This window comes from Corythoichthys intestinalis, chromosome 14 (assembly GCF_030265065.1).
Source record: "Corythoichthys intestinalis isolate RoL2023-P3 chromosome 14, ASM3026506v1, whole genome shotgun sequence".
Classification (NCBI taxonomy): Eukaryota; Metazoa; Chordata; class Actinopteri; order Syngnathiformes; family Syngnathidae; genus Corythoichthys; species Corythoichthys intestinalis.
In genome coordinates, this window is record NC_080408.1 from 49822531 (window position 1) to 49836942 (window position 14412).

The window sequence follows — 14412 nt, forward strand, 5'->3', positions numbered from 1 at the left end:
TAATTCACATTGGTTCTATGTTTTGATGACGTTAGGCTATCCCGATCAAAGACAACCTTCACAATAGAGATGTGCGTGACTAGTTGTTTAATCGTTTAACTGTCAACTCATAATTAAACGTTTCATATTTTACTAGTCGGTTCAACACAGCATCATGACTCCCTTTCAGACATACGCTGAACTCCGGTAAAGCCCCAGAATTTCAACGGGTAACCTCCTATGTCTGAAAGCATTTTCCAGGTTAACTGACATGGAGATGACATGGACATTAACCGAGTCGCGTCCTAGTATAATGATTTGATTTTACCGGGACGTGGCGTGCATGAAAGCAGCCAATAAATTCCCGGGTCATAGCGCGGAGGCTTAAGACATAAATATCATGGCGGCCCGATCATCATTTCCTCTTTTTTTACAACAACAACTAATAAATGACTCAACTTTCACATAAAAACTTAATACTCGAGGAAAGCTTTCAGAATCATCTTAATTTTAGTCAGCAAAGGCAAAATTTGCATTTTTGTTTATACAATCACAACTTATTTAGGTTCAATTCTGCTATTGTGTAGAAATACAAAATCCAACATGGCGGCCGTCACAAACCAAAGAGCTTTTTAAGTTGAACATTCTTCTCTAAATAAATGCTTGAATCGTGTAATTTCTATAGATATGAACATAAAACAGTCTAGATCCTTGGTAAAAAGCAAAAAATGGGCAGTTATCGTTCATTTTACGTAAATATTTCAAGCAAAATTTATGGTATTGTGTAATCCAAAATGGCGGCCGTCACGAAAGCAAGAGCTTTTTAAATTGAGAATTATTGTAAATAAACGCTTAAATCGCAGAATTTCTATAGATATGAACGGAAAACAGTCTAGATTCTTTGTTAAAAGCAAAAAGAGGCAGTTATCATTCATTTTAGAAATAGTTCAAGCCAGTTACATTAATTTTTTCCATTGATTTTTTTTTTTTTTTCACAACGCTTCAAAGTGTTTACTCAGCATGTTCTTTTTTTTTTGAAAGATTATCTTCAGAAAGCAAGCAGTACTAGCATGGGTTGTATGCGAGCTCGCTTCTGTGTTGACCCTCTCCCGGTTTACGCAACCTTGCGATCTAAAAATAGCATTCGTGCGGTACACTATTACGACAGTCTTCAAATGGAGAAGGAAGTGAGACGGAACCATGTCAATGCAAACATGAAATTTGTTGTATTCCTGGAGCGTCTCCATGTAAATGGCCCTCTATGTATATATATGTATATATATGTATGTGTGTATATACAGTGCTGCTCAAAAGTTTGTGAACCCCCTCAACATTTTGGAATTTTCTATTATTTCAACCTGATTTCCTAATCAATCCAGTAGTTTTTTTTTGTTTTTTTAACAGTTGTGTTGTCGAGACTAAATTAAAAAGAGTTTTCATCAACTGATGTAGGTGCAAAATTGAACTGTTTGGTCACAACCAAAACCGCCATGTCTGGCGAAAAGTCAACACTGCATACCACCAAAAGAACCTTCTCCCAACAGTGAAGCATGGAGGTGGGAATGTCAAGATCTGGGCTTGCTTTTCATCCTCAGGACCTGGACAACTCCACATAGTCCAGGGAATCATGAATTCTGAGGAATATTGTCAAATCCTAGAACATAACCTGACGCCCTCTGTTTTGAAGTTAAAGCTTGGCAGAAGGTGGATCATGCAACATGATAATGATCCAAAGCATTCCAGCAATACAACCAAGGAATGGCTGAAAAAGAAGAAGATTCGTGTTCTGGACTGGCCCAGTCAAAGTCCTGACCTAAATCCCATTGAAATGCTGTGGCGGGACCTGAAGCGAGCAGTTCATGCCAGACGCCCATCAAATCTCTCTCAACTGACTGCGTTCTGCAAGGAAGAATGGGCAAAAATCCCCCAAAGTAGATGTGAGAGGCTGATTAGTCACTACAGAAACTGTTTGGTTGAGGTAATCTCTGCAAAAGGAGGCGCAATATCCTATTAACTGAAGGGGTTCACATACTTTTGCACACATGATATCTGAGTTTTTCTTAAATCAACCACTTTTGTTAAATAAAGAATGACAATATAACTATTTCTTTTGTTTCAGTCCATTATTTGGAATGTCAGTATTGTGGATTTGGGTATAACTTAACATTTAATAAGGTTATTTTAGTTTTTTTTACAAAAAATCTGACCATCGCTGTGGGGTTCACAAACTTTCGAGCAGCACTGTATGTATATATATATATATATATATATACATATAAATATATATATATATATATATATATATATATATATATATATATATATATATATATATATATATATATATATATATATATATATATATATATACAGTGGTACCTCTACATACGATCACTTCGACACACGATCTTTTCGACATCCGACGTAAAATTTGAGCCGCCATTTGTTTCTACATCCGACGAGTTGCTCGAAATACGACGACATGACAGCACTGCAAACGAACGCACGGTGGATTTTCTTGTGTGAGAAATCAACACAGTTTTCAAAACAAGTTGATACAGTTGGAGAAACAAGGAAAAAAGTGATGCTTACCTTTGAAATGAAGATGCAAGTTATAGAAAAATATGAGCTTGGGGTGCGAGTCCCTCACCTGGCTCAACAATACAGCTCCGTGGTCCTCTTCCGACCACCGTTCGCCACTATTTATAAGTTAAGGTGACAATTATCATTGTGGTAACATTGCCAAGGAAATCGCCAGCTTCGTCACGTTTTTATCATTTATTTAAGAACTTATCCAACACAAAACGCCCATTGTCTTAAGCAGTTGACTGCTCTCAAGAAAACGAAAGTATTATCTCTACCGCACCGACCTATCTCACTGAGACGTCAGCTTCGCGGTGCGTTCAGGGACAGTAAAAAGTGTCCGCCATATTAGAATCCGATTCGTTACATTATTTACAGGAATAATTATTAATTATTCTTCTTATTATTATATTATTCTGAATTATTTATTTATAACTTATTTGTTTTTCTATGTTTAATTGCCATTTGTAACAGTGCCAGCAGTATTTATTAAGAATTTAGTATATGTTTTTAGGCTTTGGAACGAATTAATGGAATTATAATGTATTCCTATGGGAAAATCCTGCTCGACATACGACCATTTCGACTTACAAACAAGGTCCTGGAACGAAATTAAATTCGTATGTAGAGGTACCACTGTATATACATATGAATCACCAATGGTTAATAATGAAAACAGTTTTAAAATAGGCCGGTCATTGAAGCTGTGCTTTATAGTCCGATGCGCCTTGTAGTGCAGAAAATATGCTACTCTACCATAGCCTGGTACTCCAGACTCACCGCTGTTCCAGCTATTGTGTCTGGCCACCATTAAGCAGATAAAATTTCCAGGGCGGAGCAAGCCACAGCAAACAGACAGCGGAGTGGACCAATCAGCGACGGGCGGGATGAGGGACTTGCGCTTGGAAGTAAATATACGAGGGGAGCGGAGTATATTCAACATGACTAGCGTGAGACAGACTGTTGTCAATGACTTGTGTCGATGTGTTTTTGGTCATTTAAAACTGATTTTACCGTGGATTGGAACATATTCTCGGCTGTCCTGGTCGCCATCTGTGTTGTTGTGGAGACGACTTCTGACGCGGAAGAGTAACGTTGGTCGTTAAGAACACGTCACGCAAATAAACGAATCTGATTTGTCGATTGATTTTGTACTTGCTCGAGAGGCCCTTAATGGGCTGAGTCCCAGACTATACTCTTAGTGTTTGAAAAACACAGGGAGAATAGTCTGGCCGTGCCAGGCAAACTCTACCAACAGAACCAAATTAGGTTTATGCAATTACAACATTAGCAGGCTTGCAGATAAAATGGTGCTTTAATTTACTCAACAGTTGGCCTAAGCAGGAAAAATAAAGACTTCTTTGGGAAAACGACAGATCGTAGACTTTATTCGGCAATTAAACTGTGATCGGTGTTCTACACATAAAACAAATAGCTGCGTCAGTGGAGGAGTGACTATAACTCTAATGCATCCCACTGGGATATAATAATGTGTCTCTGGTTCTATTAACTGTACCAAAGGTCAACTGGTCTGCTGACGTTGCATGATAAAATGATGATGAAAGTGTAGCTGTGTAACTTCAGTGCTGTATGGATACCACCTTGTCTGCCGTGAGGAAGCTATTTATGTCAGACTGACTGGTTTACATTACCAGACTAGTCTGGCGGCCGGCGACACCAACGGGGTTATTCGGTGTGTCAGGCTGACAAGCAAGGTGTTGTGAGGCACACATTTGAATGTTGACTAACAGTCTGGATTGATTGGTGTTAAATAGTGGATCAACAGAATATGTTATGTCATTGGTTAAGTCTGTAATCCACTGTTCAAGTGTGTGTTTGTTCATTGTTCGCGTATGAATAGATTAGGCTGTTAATCTTCTGGGACCAGCATGGGAACACACATGCATATGCACATTTTCTCCATTCCAGTAGTACTCTGTAGTAACGCAGTGAGATTAATCATTTAATTGATTAAGCAGCTACTGATGGTGGGGTGATTTAACACTAACATCGGCCGGAACTTGACCAAACATCACATAAGTAGGAAGCAGCAGGAATAAAACCATTTTCAGTGAAAAGCCCATTTTTTGTAGCCAGTGTTAACACAGATGTAGTGCTGTTTTGTAATTTCCCACAAATTTATGAACAGTCTGGGTGTAACTGCAGCTACAGTAGTGTTTCCCAATCAGCGTGCCGGGACCAGAGGTGGGTAGAGTAGCCAAAAATTTGACTCAAGTAAGCGTAGCATTACTTTAAAATAATACTACTTAAGTAATAGTAGTCATCCAAAAAATGTACTCAAGTAGAAGTTAAAAAGTATTTGGTGAAAATAGTACTCAAGTAGTGAGTAACTGCTTAAGATTAGAGATGTCTCGATCCGATATTTGGATCGGATCGTACGCCGATATGGGCAAAAAAAATGCGCATCGGTATCGGATCGGAACACGGGAAAAATTCCGATCCAGACTTCCGATCCAGTTTTTTTTTAAAGTCCAGTCCGGGTTTTCCAGTGCACCAGTTTACATAATCCATTCCAGTTTTTGCTTCGGTTTCCCTAAAATCCGGTCCGCATTTTACGGCACACCTTCAACACACTACATTTACATTACCGTCTCCCAATTTACCGAGAGACTTTATCGGTAAAAATGTCAGCTGTGTGGGATCATTTCACCTTAAAGGACGACAAAGACGAGAGGCAGAGAGCAACATATGCCACAATAAAGTCAAGCGTAGTGGTAAAGCTGTAAGAAGTTTTAATACAACCAACCTAATCAAGCATTTAGCGAAATACCACCACAAACAATATGAGGAGTATGTTAAGTAAACCGAAGACAAAAAGAAAGGTCCTATGCAACTAACACTGGCAGAAACTTTTGCTATGCGTGACAAACTGGCACTCGACAGTCCCAAAGCCCCGGGAATAACAAGAGTCATTGCGGAAGAATTCATTCTGGATGACGAGCCATTATCTCACGTGAGTAAAGACGCACCATCCAACACGCGATTCGGCCGTGGAAGATTCGAGAACGATGCACAAACATCCAAATACCGATTATTGAAATATGTCAAGTAAAGCGGAACTAATACACAGCGCGGTCTTCGGGACGCAATGAGAAACTGACCGCATTGCGTCCCGAAAGTAAACATAACTTGTCTTAGACCCGGGTAATGCCAATGCTCAAGTCACGGCTTTAGCTCAACTCATGCCGCTGGATAAAAAACACAAGAATACGTTACTGCTGCTGACAGCCGCTAAAAACTACGTCAACGTCGTTTTACTGGAGATAATAGATATCATATGTATATAGAACCAGATGCTACACGACAGACTCGACTGCGTTAGCAACATTGAAGTATTGAAAACCAGATGCGTTCGTAAACAGCCGCCATCTTAAAGCAGAAGACTTCCCTAGTAGGCTGTTGTGAACCTTCCAAGCGAACCTAATTAACTTTTTATCTAAAATACTCCTAAATCGGCAAAATCTTGACTTGAATCTATCTTCAAAACAGTTTTAAAACTTTCACATGTCGAAAGTAGACAGAAGGGAAATTATGGAATAACGGGAGCAATTTTAACAACTTTAACAGTTGATTCGCAAAATTAAATGAATTGAATGTAGTTTAAAGCTGCTGATACAGAATGGGGACTTGAGTATTTTATTTACTGTTTTAAAATGTTAACTTGATACTGAAATAGTCGTTTATTTAAACCTGAGATGCTTTTTATACAATTTTTGTAACTAATGCACGAAACATTAAAAGCATCTAATAGCTTGGGGGATTTGTGGGATTTTCCACTGAGGTTGTTGGTGTGTTTTGCTTTTTTAAGACAGTTTACAATATTATGTGCACGTTTTACTGACTGACTATGCCATTTCTGTTTGTTATTTATAATGTTTTGTGTTTGTCACTGAATAAACAGGTCAGTTTCTTGTTACCAACAGTTGTGTGTTATTCAAACTCACCTAATTCAGCTGGCTAGTTGTTATCAAGAGTACTAAAACCCTTTTCAACATGAGTCTGACAACTAAGTAAGGAGGCTAAATAACTTTAAACTTAACACATGCTCAGATAGGTCGGTATCGGTATCGGCCAGTATCGGTATCGGATCGGAAGTGCAAAACAATATCGGTATCGGATCGGAAGTGCAAAATCCTGGATCGGGACATCCCTACTTAAGATGTTTGATTTTTTTTTTCTAAAACAATGTTTTTCTCAGCAGAAAGTATGTATATGAACTGGTATTATACTGTACTATAACATATTACATAACCACATTAAAGCAACACTAGGTTAACTTTTCAACCTTTATAAAATATTTTCATAATATTGTGTGATATGTCGACTGACAACTAGTTGAATGACACCTCTTTAATATGTTGAGAGTGTCTGTATCGCTTTCACCGGAACTAATTAACTATGACGAGGGTAGCAGAAACCCTGCCACACTAAAAAACTACAAATGTGCTGACTGCTTTACGGCATACGCCACTTCCCCTTTTCTCCATTAGTTGTAAAGACGGAAGTCTGTGCGAACGCTTTCGCGCAAGTTCAGCAAAGATGACAGAGCAACAAAAGAGACGAAAGGTTTTGTCCGAGGAGACAAAAAAAAAAAAGAAAAAGGGAGGCTACTTGGATAAAAAGACACTCAAGAATAAATATTGGCTTGGCTTTCACTTGCTGGCATGCCCCCCCCCCCCCCCCCCCCCCAACTGAAAGCGCTGATGAGTTCGGATGTTGGGGGGGGGGGGGGGGGGGTTCTGTGGGCCGGCTGGGGAATACGGTACAAAATCAAACGTTTCTTTCAACATCATCATTTGCTATTGTTTAGCCACAACTGGATTCATTATCTCTTTACTATTCATCCTTCACACAGCTGCTGGAAACAGAAATGTTGTTTATTCCATCTGCAGGCGACCGGTAGATCAGGATTTTACGACACTGTGCGCGGGTCCTCATGGGAAATGCAATCTTCCTTAACCCCTTAATGCCTAAATTTTTTTCCAATATTAAAAAAAATAATTGGGGTGTGTTTTTACTTTCAAATAGATGCTAAATTAAATTGAAAGTGTTAATTTGAATATAGCCCATAAAATAGTCATACATTTAGGTATGATGCCGATTAGCGACAACAGGCAATAAAGGAAAACAAATGGCAAAAAAGGCACATACCCATCTCAGGTCTGAACACACTTTTATCGCAACATCTTTTTTCACTGCTTGTGAAATTCTGAAAAACAATTATTGTTTTTGTTTAAACACAGATGTACATCACATTTTTAATCAGACTAGAAGACATATGATGTAAATAAATAAATAAAAGATGATTTTTATCATAACAGGCAGGGCACTGGCAAATGTGCTGGCAACAATCACCCCTCTATTGTCAAACCATTTGACTGCTCTTATGCAGACATTGTCCACAAGAGCCTCTTGCTCTTCAAATGTCCCTCTTCGCTTCTTCTTCATCTATGAGTCTGCACTGAAACAGCACCCACGCAGGCTGCACGGTCCCAAGTGCAGGTATGCCCTTTTTTGCAAGAGCAACAAACAGATCTACAGATGAGAACCAGTTATCAAAGAAGAGCAGGATGAATGACTTGTGCAAGCTTGAGCACAATGTTACCACTGGCTCCTATGTCTGGTTGGCCTGGTACCGGATCTATTTTCCCTGTGAATATGTCAAATGAGTGCACCAGACCTCTTGTGTCGCACAGTACAAAAATCTTGTATCCCAATTTGTATGGCTTTTTTTGGGATATATTGCTTTAGGCTCGATCTGCCCTTGATGTAGCTCTTGCAGATCTTGCAGGTGCAGCACTGGTGGTTGGAGGTGGATGAGGCGGATCATCATCATCTTCCTCACTGGTGCTAATGTCCACTGTAGAGTCATTGCTGCTGCTTTCATCACCTGATGCAGAAAATAATAAATCACTTTAGGAAACACCAAACATTTTTATCTTTTCAGTGTGTTCACGTAGTTACAGCCATAGATGTCAAACAAGCTCAAACTTGACACAAACTCACCTTCACTTGCTTTATTAGGATTGTACTCCTCATCGCTGCCCTCACTCTCACTGAGAGCACTCTCAACAGGAGGTGGTTTGGCCCGGTGTGCTAGCTTTGCGTAAAAAGCTGCTGCATTCATTTGTATTTCTGCAGAAAAATAAGGTAAAGAAATTACTGTTATAATTTCAAAACAAAATGTGTTGAAAACCATCAACATACATACATTTGCTTCTGTTTGGTAGTTATCAGCTCATGCTGTGTTCATTTTTCATTATATAGAAATAAGAAAAATAAATCAATAGCAATGACATTGTTTATGCAACACGTTATGTTTATTATGTCTACAGATGACAACAAGTGTGGCAATGTCTGAATAAAACGTGTCTAAAAGTGGAACGACATGGAGGCACCCGTGTGCACCGTTGCATATAAAGGATGCGTTCATTTATTTGTTCTACAGAAAAATAGTAACCACAAATGTCCTTTTTTATGCAACACATTACTTTTGTAATGTTTACAGATGATAACGAGAGTGATAGTTTATAGATAAAACGCGTGCGAGTGTTGCAAACCTTCGACAAACAACGCATTTACGTTTGCGGGGTGGCGGGGGAGGGGGGAGGTGCTTTTCCGATGATGCCGGCTGTAGCGATAGCGCTACAAACCAAAATCGTCATAGAGCTTCAAAAATACTCATCATAGAAACTCTATCTCATCGTGTTAGCAACACAAGTACACAATAAGACGGTACATATTTTTTTATTTTAGCTGACTTACCTTGAATTGAATGAATTAGTCAAGTTGGTGCGCAGGACTTCGACGTGGCTTTCATCTTGAATATCACGGTCCGGAAAAGGAAGCGGTGTTGTCTCTGGTCGGACACGACTGAAACTAATGCTTGAAAAAGGTTCCTAGGCATGTGTTTGACATTAATGTACCGGCAGTGAACAAAGGCAGACGATATTTTGGCCGCTTTCAAAGCGGGAACGGTATGATGCCGAATCGCGACATTCGGCGTTAAGGGGTTAAGGCAAAACACTACCACTTTTGTCCACTTGCGTCGCTAAAATCGACCCAAACTGAAAAGTTACCTAATGTTGCTTTAAGCCAGGGGTCAGGAACCTATGGCTCGCGAGCCATAACTGGCTCTTTTGATGAGTCCATCTGGCTGTCCGCCAACTCTTAAATGTGGAACTGGCCGGCTCGGTTGACATGAATGACCTGAGAGGAGCTCATGGCACATTCTCATATTGATCTTGGACACTTCAAACGTACGAGGCAATTATATGCTTCAATTCAATACCCATTGGTGGTCGGACATTGCACGGAGAGAGGCATTACAAAGCCAGCAGCGTGGCTATAACGTGATGTATAGTCAATAAAAATGCGTAGGGGAAAATTTAACTATGAAAGTGAACCATGCGATACTCCAAGTCACACAGGCGGCCGATCGGTTTCACTTTCATGACTTTTTCGCCTGTGAAATTGTTGCCACTTCCAGGAGAGTGAGACTCACGAAACTGCTGCCCTGCGAGACTCCACCTGTGATGCATACTTCCACTTCCAGGAAATACGCAATGCAAATCCATGTTTCTATTTGTTATTTTCCAAGTGGTGAGTGTGCAACTGAGCTACGATTGTACCATCTCAAGTAATGATGTTAGGCTTTCATTGTTGTTTTCTCAAGATATTTATCAATCACAACTCAGCGATTATATGATATATATATATATCTACACACACACATCTGTACACACACACACAGTATGGCTCTCGTGGAATCACATTTGAAAATATGTTGGATGTTTTGGCTCTCTCAGTCAAAAAGGTTCCCGACCCCTGCTTTAATCCAAAGAAATACAAACAAAACAAATAAAAAACATTGATTACGGCGAGAGAAAAAAAAAAAATCGACAGAAATTAAGCATTATTCGTCTTAAGAGCATGAGCGCCCTCTAGTGGAGAAAACATATTTCCTATTATGAAACAAGCCGTTTTCACACGAGCACTGTTTGGTCCTTTTTAAGCGGACCAGAGTTATTTTTCTCAGATAGTCTGCTTCGTTTTGTAATAGTGAACACGCATCCGAACACTAGTTCGGACCAAACAAACAAACAGGCTCTGGTTTGCTAAAAAATTGTGGGTCTTGGTCTGCTTTAAGCGCACCCTGCTACACTTGTTAATGCAACCGGAGCAGGATGGGCTTTTGCTGCTTTACGTCCAGCGTCACAGCTTGGAGCTGTGATGCTCCAGGCTGTGGTGCCACTAGCAGTACATCCTCAGAAGCGGAAATACAGCGCGCATGATATTCAAATTCAACAGGCAAGAGAACAGACGATTAAGTATGGCCAAATGTTGTGCTGCGCTAAACAGTTGCATTTGATACACAGAATTGGGTTCTGATGTGGCGGTTGTGTGTTCCATGCTGTTCCTGAATGCACCGTATGAGAGTGCGGAAGTGTGGGGGCGGGATAATTTCACTTTCTATGTTCTGTTGTTGTTGGCGTCGCCGACGGCGGACAGTAGCCATGTTTTATAGCACAAGTTCTAAAACAAAGCATTAAAAACCTGACGAAGCTGACTTCCTTGTTGCCTGCACCAGAAGCTCCATTTTTGGGCTGTTTTTTTTCTCCTCATTTTCTGGCAGGGATGGGGGGGTATTTCGGTTAGTGCAGTGTAAATGTTGAAACTTTTCAACAAGTCATTTCCAAGTGTTGTTGCAAGGTAGCTCAACATCTGGACCCTGGTCCTCTTGGTTTAATGTTAAAGTTCCCTTATTGTCCTTTTTGCCATTGTTCACAAGTGCTGTCAAGTAGTCGCGCTACCAGAGGTAGGTAGTAACACATTACATGTGTTCCGTTACATTTACTTGGGTAACTTTTTGAGAAAAATGTACTTCTAAGAGTAGTTTTACTTAGCCATACTTTTTACTTTTATTTGAGTAGATATGTGAAGAAAAAACACTACTCATACTTTGCTACTTTGGGCTACACAAGAGTCGTTACATTTTTTCCTCTTTATTCTACATATTACATTTATTATTGTTTTGCCAGCGATGCCATGACTTGCTCTACTGATTTCACCAATGAGACATTGCAAAAATAATCACATGACTCCTTTAAACCAATCTGGCGCAAGCTTGCCGTTCTATTGTCACGCCAGCTTGTTCAATCATGTGGCATATATAAAGCGCCAAAAAATGAAGAATTTGACATAGAGCGCTGCCCTCAACATGACTTGAAAGTGCGGGTTTTAACCTCTCTTTCAGTCTTTTTTTGGCACCGATTGACAATGGGAAACCGGAGATATGATCCTTTTAATTTCATAATAGTAGCTACAAAACAACTTTTCACTATTCAAACTAGGAACTATTTTCTCCACTAGAGGGCACTCATGCTCTTTGAACCAAGAATGCTTCCTTTCTGACATTTTTCTCTCAATTTTTTATTTATTTATTTTTTGTATTTCTTTGACTTAATTTGGTTATGTATTGGGTCATTGTACAGTATCATTATTACAACAGTTCATATGGATAGGTTTATGCAGAGAGGAGAAAAAAAACACCATTGTTTAAAAAAACAAAAAATAAGCAGCTACTCACAATGTTACTCATTACTTGAGTATTTTTTTCATTGGATACTTTTTTACTTGTACTTGAGTACATGTTTTGGATAACTACTTTTACTTTTACATGAGTACTATTATTTTGAAATAACGCTACTCTTCTTTTCTTCCTTTTTGTATTTTCCCTTGGCAAACCGTTGCATCGTTACATTCCCGCCAACTATTGGATTACACCGTGAAAGAGTTTGTCAGCAAAAAAAAAACAAACAACAGCAAAAAAAACCACAATGTTACTGGTAGCACATGTGCGAGAAGATGAAAATATTACTCGCACCAGCTCTAATTTTAGTCGCAAAATACCACCATTTGTTCGCAGTCTGGAGACCTGACTGAGATCTGTTGAGTTTCTTGTTTGTTTGCCTGTCAGGATCTCAGCTACGTATGTGTTCATCCGAACAAACCCAGGTTTCACACTGAGTGAGTAAAATTAAGAATTAGATATTGAAAATAATTTTTTGGGGCATTTATTTCATTCCTGTTTCATGAGAATGGCTTTATATTGTTTATACAGGCTACAGAGTTTTAAATTTGAAGACCTTAAGATTGTGGTGTGCCTTGAGAATTTTTCAATCCAATAAGTGTGGCTCAGCTCAAAAAGGGTTGAAGTAAAAACACTGATTTACAGAATATCCACGCATACGCCAATATCCAATTTTGCACGTCTCCAGCCAGTGTCAAGGCGACCAGACATAAGATAGATGCAGTCATTGTTAATTTCCTGCTACGCTCTTATTTCTTCATGTCTGTTGCCATCTCTTAAGGCCCTTGTCTTGTCATTCCCCACCATACTTCCTCCCAATGCACTCACCCTTTGCCTGCAATCCTCTAACTGCTGTTAAATAGGAACATTCCACCCTGGTGAACAGCGATAAGCGGATGGTTAAGAAATTGTTCTTCGTTTAGCGTCTGAATCTGTCAAAAGAAAGAGTGCCCAGGCGTAGCAATGGGGTTCAAATGAAAACGAGCCCTTATGAAATCATCGTGCGCGCACGCGCACACACACTCATTAAAGTGTTGGGGTGGCTGATTGGCTTGCTGCCTCCATGCTGATTGGCCTCACAGCAGGAGGTTGATGAAAGCGGAACAGCAACCCTGTTGATTTAAATATATTTGAATAGATCATTGAATTTGGTGCCAGTTATTCATGTGAGGTACTGTGTACTCTTAATTTGTATGCAGGATGCACTTTTGTGTTATGAGCATGTTTTGCCCGTCAATCATGCCTGAAATGACGTTTATTCAGGCTGCGGGGATGATTTAGAAGCAATAAAGACAGGAAATGGCGCAAACAGGCTAATCTCTAATGTATGAGAAGCGGATTTGTAACATGGAATGAAAACAGGATTTTGGCTGTCTCTTCACGTCTGGCATTGGGAGTCCAAACATCGCAAGTGGTTTTAATTCAAAAGAGGGCTGGCTCTTAGTTTGTGTCACATAAAGTTTTGTTTTATTTAGCGCCACAACATGAGCTACTGCTACACAGTCTAAATCCCTACTCAACTGCCTGTATACAGTGTATACCTAACAAGTGCTGACTAGCTATACCCCTAATAAACTCACTGCTTCTCTAAGCACAGTACTAAGTAGCTGCCTAGCTATGTCATTATCTAGTAACTGCATATTTGCCCTAATACCTAAGTCAGAATCTACGTGACCAGCACAAACTTGCACAAAGCAGTGTTTGAAAACTCTTACAAGTTGGCATTTTATCATTTTTAGTTTGTCATTTGATGCCACACTGATACGGTGAAAAAAAATTAGGGACACCTGATTGGTAGAGCCAGCCGGCCCGATAACCGTCACCTTTTAATCATTTTTTTTTGTATGTGAAAAAGGATTTTTAAGATTATAATATACCAATTTTATTCAAAACTGAATTAGGTACACATTTGAGTGATATCAGCACATGAAAAAAAATATCAACAATGTATTTTTAATACAAAAAATACTAGAATAAAGTTAACATCTGTCATACTAAATTTAAAACTGTATGAGTTAACCCTTAGGTCCTGAGCCTTTTTTGTGTGTGTGTTTTTTTTTTTTTTTTCTTTTCCCAATACTATTTTAAAATGTGCTAACATTAAGCTGAGGTAAACTTTTTTTTTTTTTTTTTTTAACACATATATGTGCTTTCAAAGTAGGCCTGCACAATACAGTATATCATTTGAACATCGCCATTGCAATGTGCACATGCGCAACAGTCCCTTGCAATTGTTT

At 39.3% G+C, this 14412-nt stretch overlaps 1 protein-coding gene and 1 long non-coding RNA gene across 2 annotated transcripts in view; one reads left to right on the plus strand and one right to left on the minus strand.

Annotated features, from left to right (window-relative positions):
• The window catches only part of gpc1b (glypican 1b), a 225226-nt gene that overhangs the window by 87921 nt on the left and 122893 nt on the right, over window positions 1-14412 (plus strand). The gene's annotated exons all lie outside the window — the stretch shown is intronic.
• Window positions 8074-9607, minus strand: LOC130930397 (uncharacterized). Its single transcript, XR_009067051.1, has 3 exons — window positions 9349-9607; window positions 8590-8718; window positions 8074-8473 (listed from the first exon to the last, which is right to left on the minus strand). It is a non-coding gene; the product is annotated as an uncharacterized LOC130930397 (long non-coding RNA).